Source organism: Rhipicephalus sanguineus, chromosome 2 (genome assembly GCF_013339695.2).
Source record: "Rhipicephalus sanguineus isolate Rsan-2018 chromosome 2, BIME_Rsan_1.4, whole genome shotgun sequence".
NCBI lineage: Eukaryota > Metazoa > Arthropoda > Arachnida > Ixodida > Ixodidae > Rhipicephalus > Rhipicephalus sanguineus.
This window is the reverse complement of record NC_051177.1, coordinates 178924097-178932881: the sequence shown is the minus strand read 5'-3', so window position 1 is coordinate 178932881 and position 8785 is coordinate 178924097.

Sequence of the window (8785 nt, the reverse complement as noted above, 5' to 3'; positions counted from 1 at the left end):
GTAGCTATTCCCTCTCCGCCGCGCGTATGACATACGTTGACGTAGGAGAGAGGGGGGGAGCGAAGAACATTACTCAGACCCCGAGGAAATGAATCATGCGCTTATGGGCTCCCTTGGCAACCAATACAAGTGCACTTGCGAGATACGCACTACGCTATGAATCATTGTAATTTTTGAGAAGTATCGAAGCAGGCACTATGCCATTTTTCGTCATTCTACAGAGAGCCGTGGTACCCAGGGTTGCCAATGGTGGCTACTTTTCGCCAAATTGGCGAATTTGAGAGGCCCGTGGCGACCTAAAATTATCAATGGCGACATGGCGAATTTTTGGCGATTTTCGGCTTAGGCCTCCACTGAGTTATGCATCCTAAGCTCAGTGTCTTCCCAACGAATGAGCGGTAACATTCTCTGTATTTTTCATGGCTTTAGACTCACGAGTAGTATGTGCATATTACGCGTCATTCGGTATGTCCATCCTGTAACTCGTCTGTATCTCCTCAATTCATTTAGATGCAGGAGGCACTGGAACGTCCCCCAGCGACATTCCAGCAAAATGTAAGTCAGCGGACGCCTTGCAAGCCGCGAGGGGGCAGTGTTTGATTATAAGTTTTAGAGTCACTGTATATGCTACCTTTAGGTAGCAGGGTAGCGCATAGGTCCGGCTAGCAACCACAGCTATGCGGTGAAGTCGCACTCCTTTTTGCAGGCGACATGCCTACCGCGTCGCCGATAACATGTCTGGCGTGTCGAAGGCCGGCGATAAACATTGGCCTGTCGATGGACTAGTGTTATTTGAGTGAGTGATGACTAGTGTTATTGAGGTGAAATACAAAAATTGGCCCGAGCGTCAGCTTCTCCGCCAATGCATGTTTGCTAGCGGCGTTTGGAAAACAGATGCGCAACTCTGCTACCTAAAGGTAGCATATACAGTAACTCTAATAAGGTTATGGCTTTATCTGCTTTAAGCTTCTCTAAAGTTTCGCTTCTGAAGGGCTATAGACGACAGGTTGGCCGCATGTTCGATTTGTTCCGCCAAAGCCCAAACTGTTCTGAATAGCTTGGCGACTATTCACTGTTGCAGTACCCCCCAAGTTTAGCTCGTAAAGACTGTTTTGGAATAGTGAAGAGAGGCGGACACGCTGCTATTTGTGCAGTTAAAAAATATTTATTGAGGCATTGTCCACTGTTCTCGGTGAGCGTGTGCAATGACAACACTTGCTATATAACATTTTTATATGTCCACCTGTTCATTAATAACGCTTCGGATGGACACGCGTAGAATAAGTGACTATAAAAAGGGTCGGGTGGCGTCTTTTATATATTACACCTTAAAAGGTGTAAGACTCACCAATGATCGGTCGTGCAAGATTATGTCGTCTTTACCTTCAATAAACCTCTAATCCTTTTAATTCATATAGGGCTGCGTAAAGCTGTCTACAAACAACGCTTCACGGTTTTCGTCCAAGCTTTACCACATTTTTACCTTTGAAACGAGCGGACGGCAATGGAAGGATATCATGGAGCGTTCCTTCATTCACCCTCGCGCCACCACGCACATCTTGCGGCTAGTCGGAGAAGCAGCACCATGCACTCCACTGGTGAAGCGGGCAATACGACTGGCATTGAGAAACGTCTATATAATTTAAGGGTCTTAGATGGTACTGTATTCTACGGTTCTATACGTGAGTGAAAATTTTTATTACAAGGTATGTCGCACATATCTAGAATGGCGACTTTTTTGGCGAAATTTGTAAAAAAATGGCGACTTTTGGCGACTTTTTGCGCGTCGTTTGGCGACATTTACTCGAACGTCAGTGGCAACCCTGGTGGTACCTGCTGAACGCATGTAAGGCATTATGTGCACTTTGTTGATGCTGTGCCTGATGACGATAAAGAATTATGGCGGATCCCTTTGTAATGGGTTGGAATCATTCAAAAACCCACTCGTTGCGCAATTCGCATTGTGTGACGCCTGGTTAGAGAATTCGCGTTGTGCGGCGCTTGGTGCTTTTTTACTCTTCTACCGCGCTATATTGCATACGTTAATATGGTTCCTTCCCGACATGAAGCCTGTATAGGACCTTTTTGCAAAGCTGTTTCAAGCGCCGGCATGGCTCAGAGGTAGAATACTGCGCTCCAACGCAGAGGGCTCAGGTTTATTTATTTATTTATTTATTTACACATACTGCAGCGCTAAGTGCGCTATGCCAGGAGTGGGTATACAAAGATCAATGAAAATTGATTTTAACAAACATCAATGAACATTATGTAAACAGGCAAACTAATACAGATGTGTGATTATACAAGGTCAAAAGTGCACAAACATGTGATGAACATGATTGAAAATAGATTAAAGCAGCAATGCTACTCAAGAGATCACACCAACAGTAAATAGAGGAGGGTATATTACAGACGCATGTCATGGATGTCGGCTACAAAATTGGGCGATGGGCGTGAACGAATACAACCAGGTGATGAATTCCAGTCTTCAATAGAACGGGGAAAAAACTGACTTGAACATGTTAGTTCGAGCAAAGCAAGGCGTTAAGTCAAGCTGTGATAGCTTCTTGTCGTTGACTGAGGAGCAAAGTTTATGTAGTCCTTTTCATTTGATAGTTTAACTGAAGACGTCACGATGCTATGTCAAGAATTTAATGACTCTATACGGCGACCGCGAAGAGAGCGAAGTTAAGTTCAGTGAAGAAAGAGTAGAAGAGGGTGAAAAGTCACGGTCATAACGATGACATATGAATCTTACCGCTTTTTTCTGAATTGCTTCTATCCTATTAAACTCGCACTGCTTGTACGGGTTCCAAACGACAGATGCATAGTCTGCTATTGGACGAATGCGTGATTTAAATAAGAGAAGCTTAGTTTCCTTCGGGGATTTAAATAGAGTGCGACGTAGATAGCCTAGTTTTTTTAATGCTTTGTTACATACATAGTCAATGTGCTTGGACCATGTCATATTATGAGTAAAAATGACCCCTAGATACTTATACTCGAAAAACCCTATTTACTGCACGGTTATCGAAAGAGTAATCAAAAGCAGACGGAGATTTATTGCAAGAGGACATAAATACGGTTTTTTAAAGTAATCTTCATTTGCCAGGTCCTGCACCAACTACAAAAACCAGCAAAAGACTCCTGCAAGCGGCAATGGTCAGCGTGTGTTTTAATGACCTCGTATAAGACGCAATCATCGGCATAAAACGAATGGAAGAGGAGGTGCAAACAGGCAAATCATTTAAGTAAATTAAGAAAAGCAGAGGCCCAAGAACAGACCCTTGGGGCACTCCAGACGTTACATCAATGGCAGTAGAGTTTGGATGACCTGTAAGAAACGAACTGAGAGCGGTTATGACAAAAAGCTAGATATCCAGCTAACCAAATGAGGATTGTTAATATGACATCGAGTTAGCAAGGAGTTTAGAATTAGTACTGTATCGAAAGCCTTTGAGAAGTCAATAAATATAGCGTCAACCTGGTTGCCAAGATCAAGGTTCAGAAAAATATCATGCGTGAATTCGACTAATTGTGTTGTGGTACTGAAACCACGCCTAAAACCATGCTGCCTGTTAGATAGTAGTTGGTGCGATTCCAAGAAGAGCATAATATGTTTATGAATGATATGTTCTAACATCTTGCATGATTGAGAAGTCAATGATATCGGACTATAATTCAATAGGGACTGCTTATCGCCAGATTTGTAAAGAGGGAGTACCTTTGCTATCTTCCATGAGGATGGAACAGTGCCAGAAGATAAAGACTTATTGAATAGGACCGTCAGATATCTGGATGACCATAGGGAGTAGCGAACTAAGAATGCATTATGTATCCCGTCAGGGCCAGTGCATTTTTTTACATCTAATTTTAAGATAAGGTTCAGAATGCCCTCACTCGTTGTCTCAATATCACTGATTGGTTCAGAACGAGCTATGCCTGTCAGAGAAGGAATTGAGTTGTTGTCAGAAACGAACACAGACTGGAAATAGTTATTAAAAGCATTCGATATTGCTTGCGGGTCACTAATAACGTCATTATCAATTCTGAAAGAAGAAGGTGAGGCATCATGAGGCAAAATCGAATACCAAAATTTGCGTGGGTTCGTGCTTAACATACCCGGCAACTGAATGCGAAAAAAGAAATCTTTCGCCGTTTTTATCTTGGAGTTAAGTTCACTTTTCGCCCTCTGAAATCTGTCTAGGTTAACGGGATCGTTAGTTCTTCTGGACCGCCTAAGTCGACGGACACGGCGAGATAAATGCAAAATGTCACGATTGATCCAAGGAAGATTAATATTGCTTTTCTTTGTCTTAAGTGGCACAAATCTTCGGACACATGACTTAACAAGATCCTCAAAGTAATTAACGAGGTAATTTATATCCTGCCTGTCAGAAAGTGCACAAAACGTATCAAAATGATCAGCTAGAATATCAGTAATGCAATTGTCATTAGCACGAGTGAAATCAGGGAAACTAGTAAATTTATAGGGTGATTTGGATGTGGCACAACAAAGTGATAACAAGACACCTTTCCTCGTTCCCTCCTGGAAACCTCGTTCCCTCGTGGAATTTCTTTCTTATTTCGTTTTTTTTTCTTATTTCGAGCGATAGTGGTTACGGACACCGGCGGCGGCGGACACCTACGGCGCCAAAAATGGCCGTTGAAATGATCTCATAACAGCGTTCGCTGTAAAAATTCAAGCAATGCAGGAAAGTTCGGGTCGAGAACCTCCAATGAATTATTTGCGGCAAATACCGCGGAACTGAGGGACCACAGTGGTATCGCTACAGAAGCCACAGTGAAGGCCTCTGTACTACTGGCGATGATTGGTGACAGCGCCTGCACACCGCCTAGCTAACTTCGTTTATGCGGTGTTTAGCCGAAGACGCTGTACTTGTCGTAAAACAATAAGTGTTGTTATTCAACATCTCAAGTTTTCCACACACCAGCCACGCTGGTCTAGTGCTTATGGCACTCGACTGCTGTACCCGAAGGTATCGAATCGAATCCCGGCTCGCGGAATGGAATCCCGGCTGCTGCTCCCGCATTTTCAATGGAAGCGGAAATGCTTGAGGCCCGTGTACATAGATTTAGGTGCGCGTTAAAAAACACTAGATGGTCAAAATTTCCTTGGCCTTCCACTGCGGCGTCTGTCATAATGATATCATTGTTTTTGGAACTAAACACCAATAATTATTTATAACTTTTCCACACGTCATCTATACCATAGAAATTCTAGAGCGTCATACTAGAGTTGATTGTTCGTTGACCTATGTGGCTCGTGACGGCCTCCTCACCATTATCACGACAGAAACTTGTGCGCGTCACCTTTAAGCACTGAAACAAAAGTTCTAAAGCCGTGTCTCTACATTATAGCTCTCTAAACTATGTTCAAGTACGTCTGATGAACTTCTCATCAAAAACTGCACAGTTACTGCTAGTGAATCGAGTTTGTCAGAATTATCCTGCGACTTAGGGGTTGTTGATGCCCCGTTCTAAGCAAGGTGCGAGTGTGTAAGCATTGTATTAGGGAGGTCTCTTATAGGAACGCAGCAGCACAAGACGGCAAAACCTTAAACTGCAGCAGTTGTCCACCTCAGTATTATGTGGAGCTTTCTTTGTATCTTGGATTGTGAACAAATAAACGCAAAGGAAGGACGCTAAACGAAGAAAGGTGGTCACTTTACTGCGATTATGGCCACCTTTATTCAAGAATTGCTGATATATATATCTGTTTATTCATATTATGAATTCGGCCTTTCCTACATAGTCATTTCTTTTCTGGTGGAGAAGGGTCAGCTAGCTTAAAAAGCTGAGTTTTCATATGCACAGAAGAAAACCACGATCAGGATTATGACCACGCCGTGGTGAAGGTCTCCGGAAATTTCGACCACCTGGTGTTCTTTAACGTAAACTGACATCGCACTGTATATACGGACCTCTAGCAGTTCGCCTCCATCGGGATGCAGTTAAGCGTCTAGCTGTTCTTTTCAGGAGCACATATCATGGGATCCACACGTAGAGGCTACGACAACCAAATCAGCTCGAGTTGCCGGTTTATTGTGTAAGGTGCATTATTCGATTCCATGAAATGTAAAGCTTCGTATTTACTCTTTATTTATGACAGTTCTAAGTTAGTACTATCTAGTGTGCGGTATTACAGCTGCTTCTAAAATGAGTAAATTACACATAATACAACAAGCCGTTCGATCCGTTGCGAATGCTTCGTTCGAAAGTCGTTCAGAACCACTTTTTCGTGAGTTGCATTTGGTTTCACTTCCAAACTTGTAAGAACGTATCCTTATTAAACGCTATGAATCCCAGCTCAGCAAAAAAATGCCAATCCCTTAACCCTTTGACACGATATGTGCAGAATTGTGTACACCACTTGTTTTTTCCTATTTGTATAAACTAGGGGCTAAGAAAAAGCAAGATATATCGAGCTTTGGACAAATTGAATCTCCTGCATAATAAATTTCTCTGCCTTTAACTTAATTTTGCAGTGTACTGATGCATATCAACACTTTGCTGAAGGCACTACCACGTTCGACGAGTCGTTCGACATGCCGCTTCCTGCGAGCCATGTGAAAAGTATAATTTTTCTTTGCTCAAAATGGACATAACCAAAAATGAACTTGCACTATATTTCTAGCCTGATATTTCATTCTAGTTATGCCAAAACAGAGCATGATAAGTATATATTTAATTACAACCTATTTAGGATTAGTTGCTATAACACACATAAATGAACATATTGTAACGCTATTTTTGTTGAAATAGAAGGTCGAGTGCCTTGAAGTAACATTGTATCGATTTGACATATTTACAAACAGTTCTTGATAGGTGGCGTCTGAAAGGGTTAAAAGGATCGCCTACTTTCATTTAACCAGAATACACGTGACACCAGATTTCGCGAAATGTGGGATGTTCCGCGTTGCAAAACTACTTTTGGGGAACAAAGATTGTGCATGCAGTTACCGCGTCTCCTAAATAGATAAGCTTTGTAGGGTGCGCATAATATCGGCTTCAGTTTTGGCTCTTCATATCTTTTCTCTTTTTTCACTCTTTTTCTTTTTCCCCAGATATTGTTTTAGGTGCAAAAATTTTCGCACGTAAAGCTTAGCTTGTGTCATTCCTTTAGGTTATTGACTTCACTCAATACTTACTGTATGTCGACTACACTTTCACTTTTGTCAAAACGATGTATTATGTTAATTGCGAATATTTAATTTTCTTTTATCCTTTGTTATTTTTTCTTTTACTTGCACTGCTACTACTTGCTACGTGAATTCTTAGCTTTCATTGTACTGCTGTCTGTCAAAGGCTATGGTCAGTGGACGCTTTCAAACCCATTTTAGAGGCTTTTTGTCCATTGCCCACGACATCACTGTACGTTGTAACTTGATGTTGAAAATAAAGTGAAACTTGAAAGTTGAGATCAGTAAGTGGTCGGACAATGTCGGCGAAGGTGCTGACGAATCGACGAAAATAGCAAGATGATCCTCGAAAAGTTCGGACGTCCTTCGTTGAGCACAGGACAGGAAACTCTTGTACTGCTCGTACCTTGTCTGGGTCCGGTTGAACACCGGCAGCACTCACATAGTGACTGTGTATAGTCACTTGGCGCCGTTCGAAACGACACCTTGCAGAAGTGAGCTGGAGAGCGGCTCTTCGAAAGGCATCGAGAACGGCCGAGGGACGTTTGAGATGGCTGTAAAACGTAGGTGAATATACGATGACATCGTCAAAGTAACATAAGCAGACGGATCTCTTATATCCACGGATAAGGGAGTCCATCATGCGTTCGAAATTTGTTGGAGCATTACATAGTCTGAACGGCATGACCTTAAAGTGGTAGAGACCATCCGGCGTAACGAAATCGGTTTTTTCGCGGTCCATGGGGTCGACGGAAATTTGCCAATAGCCGGACCGAAGGTCGATGGATGAAAAGTATTGGGCACCATGGAGGCACTCGAGGGCGCCATCGATTCGAGGCAAATGGTAGACATCTTTAAAAGATACTTTGTTTAACCCATTAATTGCTTATGACGAGCTGCGCTCGTCATGGCACTTCAGCAATGTTTCCAGAGTATTTTGACCAGCCCAGCTCGTTAGATGGCTTTTCCTATTTAAAACATAAATGGTAGCAGAGGTTCCGTAACTCGTACTTTTATTGAATGAGAGTCTGCACACTAAAAGGCGAAATGCACGACTTGCGTCTCCCGCGCCTTATAAACGAACATGTCGCATTACCGTATTTTGTACGCTGTCACAAGGATGGTAGCGTCATCTAGTTTCTATTGAACTATCGAGGAATAGTACATTTTGTCCGCGGGAAGTCCACGGGACCACGTGCTTTCTGAAGTTGCCGAAATTTCTTTCTGAATACCCATCAAATGCCCCAGGCAGGCCCGTAGCCACGGGAGGGGGGCTAGGGGCCCGGGTCACCCCCCCCCCAAATTTTGGTTAAGTAGGTGTTTTTACCAAAAATAAATAGTGATAATAGGTGTTTTTCTCAAATAGTCAAGGTTTCGGTAAGTGCCCCCCCCCCCCGCCGAAGAATATTCCTGGCTACCGCCCTGGCCCCCGGTATGGGGAATTACCAGGCCCGCAGCCAGGGGGTGGGGTCTAGGGCCCCCCTCCCGAAATTTTGAAGGAGGAGGGTGTTTTACGGAATATAACTAACGAAAATATGTGTTTTTGAAGGCGTTCAGCAAGTGGGCACCCCCGAAAAATATTCCTGGCTATGGATCAGGGCATTACATGACGGTGTGAAATA